This window comes from Bidens hawaiensis, unplaced genomic scaffold, assembly GCF_021521415.1.
Source record: "Bidens hawaiensis isolate Kalapana, Puna unplaced genomic scaffold, B.hawaiensis_p1.1 tig00054277_1, whole genome shotgun sequence".
Taxonomy (NCBI): Eukaryota; Viridiplantae; Streptophyta; class Magnoliopsida; order Asterales; family Asteraceae; genus Bidens; species Bidens hawaiensis.
The window spans coordinates 52,265-68,478 of record NW_027499797.1 but is presented as its reverse complement, the minus strand read 5'-3'; the positions used below and the strand labels follow the sequence as shown (position 1 = coordinate 68,478).

The 16,214-nt window shown below is 30.8% G+C and overlaps 1 pseudogene across 1 annotated transcript; it reads left to right on the top strand.

Moving 5' to 3' along the window:
- Positions 1–3,521: 3,521 nt before the first annotated feature.
- Positions 3,522–9,673, top strand: LOC143600554 (OPA3-like protein; annotated as a pseudogene). The gene is made up of 5 exons (XR_013147494.1): positions 3,522–3,542; positions 3,649–3,690; positions 6,483–6,727; positions 8,020–8,106; positions 9,286–9,673. The product of XR_013147494.1 is annotated as an OPA3-like protein (transcript).
- Positions 9,674–16,214: the final 6,541 nt, after the last annotated feature.

Here is a 16,214-nt window from a genome sequence, read left to right as displayed (position 1 = left end):
TTATAATGTTTTAACCTTTTTAAATAAATTGAACATCAAATCTGATATAATTATAAAGTTCTCACTTTTCAAGATAATTTGATAATATCATGTATGATTTCTTGATAATGTTGTATACACGAATATTGGTGCTTATTTTTAATTTTTGGTTTTTGGTTTTGAAACTTGCCGATGACAATTATTGGGTTTAATTTCGTTTGTGATAGGAAATCTGTCATAAACAGCCATGAGGAAGCATTGTTGAGGTACAACTATTTTCCAAGTTGACATTTTTTTAATTTGCTAAAGTTTTTGACTTATGATTTTGTTTAAGTACTAGGAGATTTAGAAGATGGTTTGGGTGAATGAGAAGAGGAAGATGAAAATCAATATGAACCAGTGTTCTTGGAAACATTTGACACAATGACGGATCATATATGCATATATATTTATTGAACGGCTGTGGATCAACATTTACAAGTCGTGTTGCTTTGTTATTCTATTTTCTGGTAGGTTTGGCTACCTGGGGTTGGCTGTGAATTTGATAACACTTGAAGACCATTTTATTTTGTAGGTATTATGTTATTTTTATGCAACATTTAATGGCAATGCTAATGATTTACTTATGACAGTGTCTTTTTTGTGTGTGCAGGTTTAGGATTGAGCAGCAACTTGGAACTGAAATGAAACAAATTCCTCCACAAATATGTGAATACATTATTGTGCTTGACCCCTAAACAATGCTTGAGTTTGGTGAGTATTGGCAATGGTTTTGACCCTTTTTTCTAATGGGTGAAACGTGAAGGCATAAAAAGAAACAAATCAAATAAGTTGAAACCTCCCTAACACTACTCTTATATTATATGTTTTAAGTAATTGGACTGCTACTAATATTAGAATTTTTTTTGTAATAATAATTTTACACGGTAATTTATTAAAGAAAATAAAAGTTCATTTTGCCTATATTTTTTTTTTCATCTAATAGAAATTGTACTTGTCATTCCAACATGAATGAGCTTCTAACATTACTAGATTGCTTATGTAGCTTTGTATATCTGCAGATTCAATTTTATACTTTATTTATAGCTTACCTTATCATGAACTTGTGGCAGGTTATTAATACGGTTATTGATGCAACACTGGAACTCCCAAGAACTATTATTTGCAATGTTCATGGTGTTACCCATAAATTTCTTTAAATGGAATGAAAAACAAAGAATAGCAGAAACTTGAAAGTCATGCATTTACGAAAGGTACATATTTTGTTGTTGCAATGGTGTGGAGAAACTTGATTATGACATTATGACATTAAACAACCCGTCCACCAGACGGATATAAAACTAGTTCTGTTGGTTTCTAATAGTCAACTATTTTAGAATGCAAATAAGCTACATGCTTTAAACTCTTGAACCATCATGATCATTTACATAGTCATAATCACCATAATAAACTACCCAATGCGATGCTTAACTTCCAAGAGGGTGTTATCCTCCGTTATAGAAAACAGGAAGTGGGCTTAATATAGTGGGCCAAATTAGGTGAATCCAAGCCTAAATGTTGCCTGGTATTGGGTATTTATATAAGTTAATCTAATATGTGGTATTTGTATAAGGAAATATCTTATAAAATAATAACCAACTTTCAAAAATATTTCAATTAGATCATTCATACATACTCTTCCCACATTTTTACTAATCATACCCCTTACTCAGGTTTTGCATTAATACAATTAAGACCTTTTTGTTGTTTCTTTTGTCATTTTGTTATTTTTTGTTATAATTATTATTTTTTATAAAAACATTTTTTTTTCTATTTATCTTTTTATGTATATTTAAAAACATTTAAAAAACAAAAAAAAAATCTTATTTAGAAAAATGTTTTTTTCTTTTCTTATTTAAAAACGTTGTTTTTTTGATTAAAAAATGTTTGTTTTTTATACTTGTATTAATCTTTTAGGAGAGCTTTTTTTTAATTAAGAAATAGTTTACATTCTTTTATAAAAATATCATATAATTTTTTTTAAATAAAAGTGTGAAATAACATACAACTGATAAACAAATTTGGCTATTTTCTCGGGTAACATTATCTCATGTATTCGAACCTAACAAAAAAATACAATTGTTTTGAATACATTTTATAAAAAAAACAACTAGCTAAAGAAAGTACATAAAACTTTTTAATACATGTAAAAAATAAAAAACTTTTAATAAGATCTAAAAGAAATAAAATAATAAAAATATATAAAAAGACTGTAAAAGAAAAAAAAACTTAATGGTTTTTTATTTGATATTTTGAGATAACTAAAAAAGAAAATAAGAGAGAATAACATGTCAATTACAAATGTTATGGGAAAATAAAAGTTCAGGGGGGAGTCATTAGTGGATATTGAATAAGGGAAGTATTTAACAATAGGGTTGTTCACGAACCGAGCCGAGCCGAACCGAACGCAAGCTTACTCATACTTGGTTTGGTTTGAAAGCGAGTCAAACCGAGTGAATTGAATTTTAAGATATGAGCGATATTTTTATGCTTGAACTTGGTTGGTTTGAAACCGAGCGGCTTGGTTTTGCTTGGTTACATACAACTTTTTTAATTTTAAATTTCAGTAAAAAATATCACCAACCAAAGACTTTCAACTTCAAAATCTCTATACTTCCAACCTTAAAATGCCTAAACTCAAATTTAGCAAGAAAACATATATAAAGCGAGCAACTAGAGTTTAAAATTGAATTTTAAAGTCAACCCAAAATAGAGAAATTTCAAAAACTTTAAAAAATACTTATACTTAAAAATTATAAATAAAAAACAATTCAAGCAAAAGCGAACCGAGCGAGGCTTTGCTCGTGCTTGGTTTATTTTAAAACCGGACCAAGCCGAACAGCTCACTTCCAAACCGAGCCGAAATCGAATGGACATTTTTGAGCAATTCTCAAACGAGTGATGAACGAGCGGCGAGTAGTTTGGACAGCCCTATTCAACAGCAGACGGGTTAGTAATGGCTTCGGTATAATATTTTGAGTGTTTGTGCCGAATACGACATTGTTTATGTATAAAATTATATAATATATTGTTTCCGGTGAGTTTAACTGCCACCATGTTACATGTCAGCCATTGGATCAATTTGAGATTTAATCTCAACCGTTTTAAAGCAGGTGAAAAGTTTCTTGAAGGGTTCTTCAACCTCTCGTAACCTCGTCCCACGTCTGTTTCTCCTTAATTTCAGTATTCGTGCCTCATCAATTGCGTTAAATAAACAGGATGATCTAAGTACAATAGTCTTGACAGGTATCAAATGAGTTTGTATTTTTATCTTGATGTTTATAGGCGAAACGATAATTCGGTGCATGACTTATCAGTCATCATCCCATACAAACATGGTTGAGAGCTTAGCACGCATGTTAGTTAATAATGGTAGTGAGTTCTTTTTTTACTTGTGTTTTTTCATGAAATCTGATAATGGGTTAATGGTTGATGTACTTTAATTGTTGATGTGCAGGATGTTGATGTGCGAATATGGTTTTTGTAGTTGAAGAGTTGAATATATGGATGTATCCGAAGATAAGGTTAATAATACACACTTATTTTCATAAACATATATTAATCAGTTTGACCAAATCTTTGTGTTCTTAACCTCTATTTGATTTTTTATTATTATTTTTTATTTTGTAGATTTCTCCTGAATGGACAGAACAGCCAGATTCAGAGATTCAGGTACAATCTCCTTCCAATCCATTTAAGATCAAATGTTGATTAAGCTAGGGTTTGAAATTAGTGTTTGTTGTGTGTTAGCTTACTTTAATTGTTTATTTTGATGTTCTAATTATGGTTATTTGTTTGTGACGGATTAACTGAGGTTTTACTTTGATAAAAAGAAATTGCAGTTGATTGTTTGCATTAAAATATGGTTCCATTATACATGTGTTTTACTCATATTAACTGATTTTAGCACCGGATGCTTGAAAACATGCCTCTGAACTTATATGTTATTATGATGATTTGACAATTTGACTTAAACTACTTGCATTGATCTATAAAGTATCATAGTGTAGAGTAATTTGTTGTTTTTCATCAAAATAGTCAAATAGATTTATATTCTTATAGATTTATTTCATAATTATGGTGTTAGAAGCTGATTAAATCAATGGATTTCAAAACCATTCGCAAAACTTTTTTAAATCATATAATGTGTTCCGATTAAAAGTGTTAATGGTATTCAATTGTTTGATAATGTACGTGAAAGTGAAGCTGCGGGATGTCCGTTACACGAGTATGCTGAGACTAGTGGCTATCATTGTTTAATTATGCTCCACCGAAATCTATTAATTCAGCTTTACCACCCTTGAATCAGTTCAGGTTAACAATCAACTAATCATTCACCTAATTGTATGCATTAACGGGTAAAAAAGTTTTTTTTCTTTTTTTTATCGGGTCAAATTTAACCCGATATTATGGTCATTTTTTGATTCATTAAAAGCGGTCTTTATAATCTGGTCAAACTTAACCCGTTAACAAGTTTTTTTTGTCTCATTACCGGTTCAATTTTGTTTACTTGGTCAAGAAATGATTTTTTTAACCTGTTCAAGTTTAACCCATTAATAGATAAATTCTTTTGTTTCATGTAGAGGTGATGGGCTTGATTTTAGATTTCAATCAAGTGAAATCTGATCACTGGAGAAGACTACAATCGTGAAGAAACAGAGTACTTTGGTGACATAAAGAAAAGATTAAGTAATCATTAAGTGTAATCAAATTATTGGAGAAAAAATTGAAGTTGATAAACAAATAATGTTTTTTTTTTCTTTTTCAAATTACAAAGATAGTTATGGCATTATGCGTTAAACAACTTGTCCACCGGACGGGTATAAAACTAGTTGTAGTTAGTATTAGAATAAAGTTAACGGATGCTTCTTATGATTCAATTTTGGTCCATAATTTTGGGGGAAATTAGACCACTAGTTCAAACATTTGCTACCGGTAACAAAAATACCATTTTATATGTTGGTGTTTTTTAACAAAATTAATTTTGAATCATAAGCTATTAATGTCGTTTATAGTGGAACCTAACAAAGTTTTCTCCTTTCTTATTTCTCCCATCAGACTTTCAACATGGAAAATTTAATTGAGTAATAAAATGAGTGCTTTTCTTTGAGTTTAACTTTCGTGGATGATTACTATTTATGATCTACCTATTGGATTCCTAGTTGAACCATTGAACGAACCAAGTAATGTCCGATTAAAATATTGTTTCATGACAGAAAGTGTTGGTGGGTCATCCAAATCTTAGCAAACAAGTTCACCCATTCTACTTTAGTACATTTTTACTTTTAATTGTATTATTATGTGAATAGGAAGGCCGATCATAGTCATGAGGATTTAAATACATCACTTACCTTAGACTTTAACGAGTAACAAATTATATAAACTCTTTTTTTTAAACAATAATTAATGTTATAACAATAAACATAATAACAAAAATATAGTATTAAAACGGCATATTGTAATAGCTAACCAATAATTATTGAAGCTCTCATAACATTAAAAAATTAAAATTAAAACATATTGATAAGTTGGCAAGTTATAAACGGGTAATAGTCAAATTGCATAGTATCTATTAAAAATTATAAATCAAGGCTAAATTAAGTGCATCAAAAAATAAAATATAAAACATATTGATTGGTTGGCAAGTTACAAACGGGTAATAGTCAAATTGCAAACATATTGATTAGATTGGAAAATTAGAAATCATTAACATGATTCATTTAACCATTTATCTAAAGAGTTGGCAAGTTATAAACGGGTAATAATTAAATTGTAAATGTATTAATTCGCTTGGAGAAGTTAGTTTGTTTAATTATATGGCTTTGTATTGTGGACTATATGGAGGGACGGGATTGGTGATGTGGTTGGGCGGTAAAACCCCAAACACCGCGCCTAAGCAGTATTGAGGGGGGGGGACGTATCAAGCTTGAAAAGGAAATCTGGTGGGGCCATGTGCATTGCAATGGTCTTCTAACAGTTTGTTAAAATAGTAATAACAAATTAACAACGTGATACTCTTTTCTTCTCTAACAAAAAAAAAACAAAAAACAAATCCTCAAATTTCTATATGTTTCATCTTCTCTAAATTCTTAACTTTTATATTTCTACTATGAGCTCAAACTCAAACCCGAGCACGAAGCTGGACATCAACCTAAACCGAAACCCATAGGACCCGATGTCTTGTATTTTAATTTTGATTTAGGTAGTGTTATATTTTCATTTTATTGTGTGTTTAATTTTTGAAAAAAGTAAAAAGAAATATAATTTATGTTACCACTAAAGGATGGGGTTAAGTCTACCTTGTTTCCCAAGCAAATATATGTATATGTATATGTATATGTATATGTATATGTATATGTATATGTATATGTATATGTATATGTATATGTATATGTATATGTATATATATATATATCAATCAACGGGATCCTCACTTAAGGATTGCATTTCATTTCATCCAACAGTTGGTTTTAATTGAAGGGAATGGTTCTCCCCTGGCATTGAAAACATTAAGCAAACCCATTGCTAAGAAGCTCAAACAACAGGCTGCAATTCACCCCAAATTCCGATTGGATTCAACCACCGGCTAACAACAACTATACAAAGGCGGATTTATGGACACGCCACAGATGTTGAAATTAGGCCCTTGAATGAGGAGAAAGCCGTTCAGGCTGCCGGGGGTCTTATAAGTGAACTCTTTGTCTTCTCGGTTAGTCTGTCTTGCTTGCTGTTTTTACTAATAATTAGATAAGATTTAATGGGTTTGAACCTCAATCACATACGCCACAGATGTTGAAATTAGGCCCTTGAATGAGGATCTTATAAGTGAACTCTTTGTCTTCTCGGTTAGTCTGTCTTGCTTGCTGTTTTTACTAATAATTAGATAAGATTTAATGGGTTTGAACCTCAATCACATACACTTCCTGCACACCTTAATACAACTAGATCACTAAGCCCTTTTACTTTTAGTTAGTTGATGAATTACCCACCTCTGCATTCTGATCCGTTTCCACCTCGAGTATTTTTGGCTTATACATATAACTAAAAGAAATCAACTTACCCTATCAATCCCTGCTTCGTTAATTCTCTATATAAAATCTATGAGCCATTAATCGAGTATTTACTTTCACTTATATAATGTATACGTCAAGTACACTATTGTCATATACTGATGCATGTTACCTTCACTCCCGCAGTCATGTATTGTAACTTTTCATGCTAAAATCATTTTCTTTTACGCCGTTCGAATTTGTTTGGACCGAGCATCAGTCATGTACCTTCTGTCCAAATTGTTTATTTTTTTTAACAATATATGGATTCTCATACTCATTGATGATATCATATGAGAATGTAGGAATGAGCATATAAATAGTTATACTACATTTTTTGGATCATATGCATGTATTTTTACTGTACTCAAAATAACAAGTTTGTTATTAAAAAATTCTTATTCATAATGTTTGAACTTGTTAACTTTTAAACACTAAAATATAAGATATTCTCATCATCTTTGTGTAGGCTTGTTAGATAACTGGTCTAGTTTGTTCAAATACTCAAACCCATTGTTTAATTGATGATTAGATTTGTTCAATCAGATTGAAAAACTCATGCTCATTATAACTGACGGTCCAATTTGTTCATATATTGGTTAGCTACATAAGGCGACACCACTCATCACATGCAAGTTTTTTCCTAAATAATGCTCTACTCTCTCTTGTTTACTTGACACTCATTTGTCGGTTTTTAGTATTCACCATATTGTTTTATAATTTATACTTAATTTTCGATCTAGAATCTTAGTTTATCCGTTAAACATTGATGATGACCTTGATATATCCCTAAATTCATTAGTAGTCAAAATTTTCATCTGAAGTTGATTGGTTTTTATCTTTGATGGTAAAGAAAGCATATATTACAGCTTTACTAAAACTAAATGCCTATATTACTAGCTCCAAATTTGTACTTATTTAATGACGGCATATATATTAAAACTTTAAATAGGTCGCAGGAGCAGCCCTCATTTTTGAGGTGCAAAGAAGTGCTCGATCAGAAGCCAAAAAAGAGGAAGCTCGTAGGCAAGAAATGGAGGTAATTATTATTTCAAACTATCATATCTTGCAAAATTTGTTTCGGAGATGTGATTTCTACAATATTCGCCCATGAACTTGGGTGTCAAACTGTCATTTTCAACATCTTTTACTATAATTGGGTCCTTATGTTTGTATTCGTAACAGTTCAAATAGCTTAACTTTAAAAAATGTGTGCATAATAGCCCAACCCGTTTTGACCAATACGCCTTTTGACTTGCTCAATTTGCCCATTTTTCTGCTTCTAGCAAAACTAATATTACGAGTTGTGGACTTGGTTTTAAAAAGCGCGAATGCGTTTTGATCCTAAAAGGCACACGTCACGTAGGCGAGGCGTTCGTTACTAAAAGTTATTTATAGGTAATGTTTGAAGTTGTTAACTGTTAACACTAAAATATAAGATATTCTCATCATCTCTGGTCAGGTTTGTTCAAGAAATGGTTTACAACAACAAACATACCCACTAAATGTTCAATAAATGGTTTAATTTTTTTTCAAATACTCAAACTCATTGGAATCGACTGTTCAAATATGAAATTCAAATACTCAACTATTTAATTCTTTTTCAAATACTCAAACTCATTGGTTTACAACAACAAACATGCCCACTAAATGTTCAACTGGAATTGCATCATGCAGTGCGATTTTATCACCGCATCATGTGATTAGCGTACGCCTTTTAAGGACTACGATATATATTAGTTACTCATATCTAGCTTCATTTTGGTGCCATCTCTTCTTTGTTGTATAAGCCTAAATGAAGTACCAAACACAAAGATGTGTTTTAGGGTACATGTGGCATATATGCAGGCTGTGTTAAAACGATAATATTTTATTGGTGCAGCAAAATACTTTGTTCAACAAAACCGATTTTATTATAAATGAATAGTTTAGTGTGTCACATCTGATTTAGAAATTATATCATTTCAACAATCATCTAACAATTTGAATAAGCTGATCAGGAGACTTTATGCATTAAAAACACACTTATGGTGGCTTTCAACTCGTTTGACATGTCTCTTTTTTAGCTAATTTTTCTTTTCAACCATTTGACCTGCTAGTGAATAGTGATATACAAAAAATAACCTGAATCGACCAATAAATAGATCAAATCAAAATCAGCATGTAGCATGCCTCAGTTTTAGGAATTGTCTATAATTATATTATATTACTTTTATAGGTTATGAGGAAACGAGACGAAGCTTTAGCAGAAGAACTCGAATGTCTAAAGCAAAAAATTCAAGAACTCTAGCAGCTCGCCAAAGGAAAAGGACTTGCAGGTGTGTTCAACTTCAAAGGTGTTCAAACCCAAAACGCAAATCCGACAAGTTGACCATGAGTTGACCCTTTATTACATTTATAGATCTTGGGTGGTTTTGATTGAGATTGGGATTATTGGATATGAAACCTTTCATTCTTGATTGTTGTCAAGTACTAATACTTTTGATTTTTGACCCTAATAAAGGGGTTGACTCGTTTGTTGTAGTCAAACAAGTATGTCGGTTGATACATGAGGCTAGGTTATGTTGTTGTATGGGTCGATGCATTTCTTTTTGCTTTTTGGTACACGGGTATAATATGAAAATGTCACTTTTATCTATCATCTTGTATAGGTGGGCTTGTTCTTTATTGCATATTGTTATGCTCTTGATCTTTAAAAAAATTAAAAACATAAAATTGTTGGGCATAAGATGCTTGTTGTTTTCAATAGTTGGTATACTCTTGATAAAGACAACAACATTTGGTGCTTTCATGACTTTTGCATCTCAAATGGAGGATCAAGAATTGACTCCAAAAGAATCTAATGAATGGTAGTGGGAGTCCCTTTATTTATGCTTTTCTTCTTCACCTCTTCTTTACTTTTCTCACCAACAAAAAAAATGGAGAAAAATAAATATGATAGAAATCGATTACATATATTGTTCGGTGGAGGGATTGTTTTCATGGAATGCATATATGATAGGGTGTTTATAAACTGTTAAAGAGTACATATATTGTTTGGTTGACGGATTATTTTGATGGTCTGTTGGTTAAACGTTTGGTTTGGAATTTTGGGACAAGCCTGCTGTTGGTATATTCTTATTTTTAGTTTTTGAAATATGTAGTTGTCTTGTATTATAATCATGAATAATGTTGTTCAATATTATAAAAGCATAGCAAATTAAATGATCTTGAAAAAAGAAGTTCAAACTAGTCTAACCAATATGTCCGGTTGACCCACACATCCCCAAAATTGTAGTTAATGGTTTGGTTGGGGAGGGGGGGGGGGGGGGGTTCTATTATGTATTCCACGTTCTACCAATCCTACACAATTATGTCATTTACATTTTTAACTGCCCTTCTTCTCTCATTTTTAAATAACTATAAAGATGATGGATGATCTGGTAGGTAAATATTTAGGGCATACCGCTCCGCTACAGACACTCTTTTATCTTCACTATTCAACTACTAGTACATTTTAGTGAACAAGTATCCTAAAGGTACCGAAAAATTATTATAAATAGAAAATAATAATGAGGTGTAATGGTTTATAGGAGAGAATTTTTTTTGGGTTTCTAGGTGTTCCGCCATTTGAAATGGCGGAACCGACCATGGTAGCATAACCTGTCAGAAGTTGTCTGGTGACATGGACGTTAATTTGGTGTTCCGCCATTTCAAATGGCGGAAGCCAAATAAAAACCACATGTTCCGCCATTTCAAATGGTGGAACACAATTTTCACCACTTCTAGGCTACCCCTATTTATTTTTATCACTTCCGCCATTTGAAATGACGTGAGTGAATAGTGTAAATCCTGACACATATGACGAGGGGTGTTGACCAACACTATTCACTTCCGACATTTGAAATGACGGATGTGAACAGTACCAACAATTATGACACATGACATAACTCTCTCCACCTTTTTGACCACATATTCACTTCCACCATTTCAAATGGCGGAAGTGAACATTGTTATTATGACACCTTTTTGTCTGCATTATTTTTGACCACACGTTTTACTTACCCTCACTATTCACTCTTGTCATTTCAAATGGCATAAGTGTGTAGAATATAATAAAAAATATCATAGGTTTAAAAAAAGTATATTTTAAATAGATAATTTATTTTTTTCATTTTCTCTACATATATAATATTTTTTTGAAAATGACAAATAGGCGTTTTATTGTTAACGGGTTTTATCTCATCGCACTCTCGTGTCTTCGGGCGAGTCTTTACGGTCGAACCGACCATACCTATAATTTTTTTAGTAACCATACCTATAATTGAAATACTTTATAATAAAAATACCATATAATACATAATTTTGAAATAGCATGAGTGAATAGTGTCGTAAAAAACCAGGACACTCGGTACTGTTCACATCCGTCATTTCAAATGGCGGAAGTGATAAAAATAAATAGGGGTAGCCTAGAAGTGGTGAAAATTGTGTTCCGCTATTTGAAATGGCGGAACATGTGGTTTTTATTTGGCTTCCGCCATTTGAAATAGCGGAACACCAAATTAACGTCCATGTCACCAGACAACTTCTGACAGGTTATGCTACCATGGTCGGTTCCGCCATTTGAAATGGCGGAACACCTAGAAACCCAAAAAAAATTTCTCTCTCCTATAAACCATTACACCCCATTAGTATTTCCTATTTATAAAAATTTTTCTAAAGGTACCCCGAATAGTGCACTTCCCTTCGTTTAAAATAACCTTTAACACCATACTATAAATAAATCAAAATTATTGAAAGTTTTTAAGGCTAATAAAAGGAAATGAATGTGTACTTTTTAATTGGCGGGTTTGATGCAAAAGGAATATGTGTTTGGATGAACTTGATTGCTCCCAAGAAAAGTTACTTTTTATTCGATACCTAAAATATGTGACATCTCATCATTGTCAATTACCCAAAAATTCTTCATATTGGCATAATAAGATGTATATTTTCTTTTTCTTTTTTTAAACAGCCAGTTTAATACCAACAACCAGAACAAACAAGACTAGTAACTCAACCAAGAAAGCTGCACTACCAAGCCAAAAGAAACCACAAGAACAAACTTACAGGAAGAAATAAAAACACATAATTACAATGTAAGAATAAATATATTTTATATATTTATTTATATGGCCATCATTATCATTTATATAATAATAGATCAAAATAATTAATTATATCTTATTATATATTAGCTTAGTAATTGTTGATGAACCATATTACTTTTAATAGCTAATAAAGGGTTTCCCCTTGGGTGTATATAAAGAGAGAATAAATTAACATCATATCCTAATCTCACACACATAAGAAAATCGTGTGTCTCCTCTCTCTTCTAAACCGGGTTCCTCTCAAGAACCCTAACCATCATTAACTATACATCCTAAAGGGGAACTCGATCAAGATGACAAACATGTCGACTACATCATACCCTGCTGCGGTTACTACTCTTCATGCTGTAACAGGTACACATATAATTATAGGTTTATCATATTATTCATGTTTTCCATTATCACCATGAGAAATTGATCAACATGTGGTATCAGAGCGATGTTATTTAATCGGTTCATCATGGTTTTCCATTAAATATGGATTTAAACTGGAAGACTTGAATCTAAAATCTTGATAAAATCTAATTAAAATTTTTTTTTATGCTTGTACTCATTGAAATCGGTTTATAAATAAACTGTTTAAATCTTTTAGAACCCGATTTCACATTAAAAACCTGTTAAAAATTTATGGTTTTTCGGTGATGTTCTTCGTGCTCATCATGGGTTTTTCAAAAATAATGCATATTTTGGTTAAAATTTAGATTATGATTGTGTTTTTTCTTAAAATAATTGAAAAACAAATCTCAAAAGATTTTTTGAAATCTGAATAATTATTAAGAATATAAATTTCAAAATTAAACAAATCTTGGAGATAAAATTAATCTCTAACAATTTGAACCAAAATATTATTACCTTAAATAATTTTTGGATTTTAATGCTTACCGAAATCTCGGTCAATCTGAGATTTCATCAAAACCGAAATCTCATTAAAACCGAGATCCCATTAAAAACCAAAAATATTAAAAACCGAAAACCCAATAAAACCGAGAACTCATAATTTGACCGAGAACTCATTACTAGATTCGAGAACTCATTTCAAAACCGAAAACCAAAACTTTTCTAATCCAAACAGGTTATTATTAACTAATTAAATGTTTTGTAAATACTTAAAACTTGAAAAAAAAAACCTTTTACAAAACATAAAAGCTTTACTTGAATGAATTTTGATGTGTCACTTCTGCCCAAAGGTGATGTGTTACACATCTACTTCTCATTCAAGTCTAATTACAAAGCTTTGTTAATTTTGTCTACATGATTTAAATGTCTCATTTCTGCCCAAAGGTGATGTGTTACATTTATATCCAGCAAAGTTAACTCGTGCATAATTAAAATAATTGTCTCACTTCTGCCCAAAGGTGATGTGTTACAATTGTTTTGCACACATATACTTAAATAAATTTTAATTCTGCCCAAAGGTGATTTATTTTTTGTTTAAGTAAAACTTTTAATTATAGTCTATTAGTTTGATGTTAATAATAGACATATCACATATTCAATAAAATATAATGATCCTCACATTAATGATCCTTCATTAATCTAATGATCATAAATTTTAATATGTATTATTTTAGTATCCCATAACAGTACTCACTATAATTTTCTTTTATAAATAATTATCTCATTCAAATCATCCATTCTAATCTCAAACCCAAATATGTTTTGCTTCATAAAGAGTTTCATTAACTTTTAGCTCTTCTCGTTTTTTGATTATCCTCAAGAGATGACCATCTCGTTGCTCCTAATAATAGTAATAGATAAGAAACCTAGAGCATAAAAAAATGAGATTAGTCAAACATAATGTCTCTTATGATAATCAATAAACTCATGCTATCAAATAGAGTTATCCTAGATTTAGTTTTTCCTAAAACTAATCTAATATCTATTAAATAATTAAAATAACTCATAAGATGCATGTGTTCCTTGAAAATTCTAACTATAAGGTTAAATGGCATTACCGAATACATCATAATTTACAGTACATGACCCATAAAAATTAAGGGCTCACACATGGAAATAAGTACACTTTTCTTATGCATTACATACTAAAATTTTCTATTATTACAATTTGTTGCCTTAAAAATCAACTATAACACTCACAAGTACAAAAGGAAAAACGAGTATGTTGATTAGCAACACATGTAAAAGAAAAGAATATGGTAGTGGAACATAAGATGTTATTCAACTCACTACCACTAAAACCTTAAAGAGGATAATTCTAATGTTCATTGACAAAATAAAAGTATTACTTCTAGCTTTAAGTTCTCTAAGGAGAAGTCTCATTGTAAAAATATGTCATTATATTAGGCATAAGTAACAAGACTATCCATAATTCAAAGAATATCTGGCTAAAACAGTAGTCGTATATTAATGATATTTAAGTATGCTATTCCTAATATTCCAATTAATACATAATAGATTGAGTCTAGTTTTATAATTTTCTTTACTGATATCAACAAATAACTAGCACGAGTGTTAGTGACAAAATTTAAATGTTAAAGCTATTATAACCATAAAAAAGAAACTGTCTTCTAATTATGCTTTATGATACCTTAAATATTCTAGAGATTAATCAGAGTTTAGTATCATACTTAAGCTACAATATGACAGTTATGAGGTTTGCATAGCCAACATAAAGTCACTCTTACCTTAAACTCTCAGATTATTTGTTATCAATATCTGGATTGAAACATTTTTAAAATAGAACTAGATGATATTTTACACTTTCACAACTTTTGTTACCATGCAAATAAAAATTTAACAAAAGACAAATGAGACTTATAAAATTCATCCATTAAAACTAAATTTCATGAGAAATCATGGCATGGTTGATGAGGGTGATTTTTCATCTAATCTCATTCTTAGTGATTTTAATCATGTGTTAGATGCCCTAAACATTACTTGGCATAAGGAATAAGTATGGGTCCACCATAAGTTATATTTCACCGACATTCGTGGAACTTATTCAAACGGAATATTTAGACATAATTCTTTTATCATTTAAAAGGCTTTTACTTGTATCTAATCTGTCTTCTATGGTCCACAGTCTTAAAGAGATCCATTCATATATACTTAATACGATTTCTTCTAAATACGTCCCTAAGTTTATTATGACATCTGGACGTTAATGAAATCAAATCAAGTCTAGCACATATATATAACAGATTCCCATGTCACGTACATCATTGAAACTTCTCTTGTATATGTCCTAGAGATATTAAAGATCAGTGGGAGCCTTAAGTGTCTCAATCATAACTTACAAGATTTGCAAGAGGTGGGGGAGTGAAAACTTTATATTATCTCAATTACACCTCTTGTACAAGACACTGCTCCATCACAACACTATTCTATCAAAACTTATCTCTTTAGAATTTGCAATCTCTTACAAAAGTTTCATTGTTGCTTAAAGTGGGCAAATCCGAATTTCTTACTAAACTAATCCTCAACAAGGGAAACTCCAACAATTTATATTATTAACTTATTTCTCTGTTAGAATCTATTGGTTTATAAATATTAACCCTAAGCATGCTAATTTCCTAACGGTTTCTAAGGTCAGTGGGAGTAGTAAAAGTCCTTATAATGACTTGGCAAAAGTACAAGAGGCAGGGGGAAGAGAGTCATTAAATTTTACTCCAATTACACCTCTTGTACACCATACTGTACCAACTTTTACACACTTAGAATCCTGAAAATGATAGCAACCTAACCAAGAGCTAATTCATAAAACTGAAACTTCAAATAAACCAAATTATCAACTCAGGAGGTCATCTAGGTTTTAAAACATACTAACTTTGATGATCATATAAGCTCCCTAATTAAAGTTGAAATGGATGTTGAAAAGTTTAATGATCATACCCCTTCTAATTAAACCATTATATCAATCAATATTTTAAATGGAATAAAGCTATTATTAGCAAATTAAACTAAACTTCATAAGTCAGAATAACGTTTAAGATTTTGTTGAAACACCTAAGGGTGTTCATAACTAAATTAAATCCTAACACAAACGTTAAGACACAAA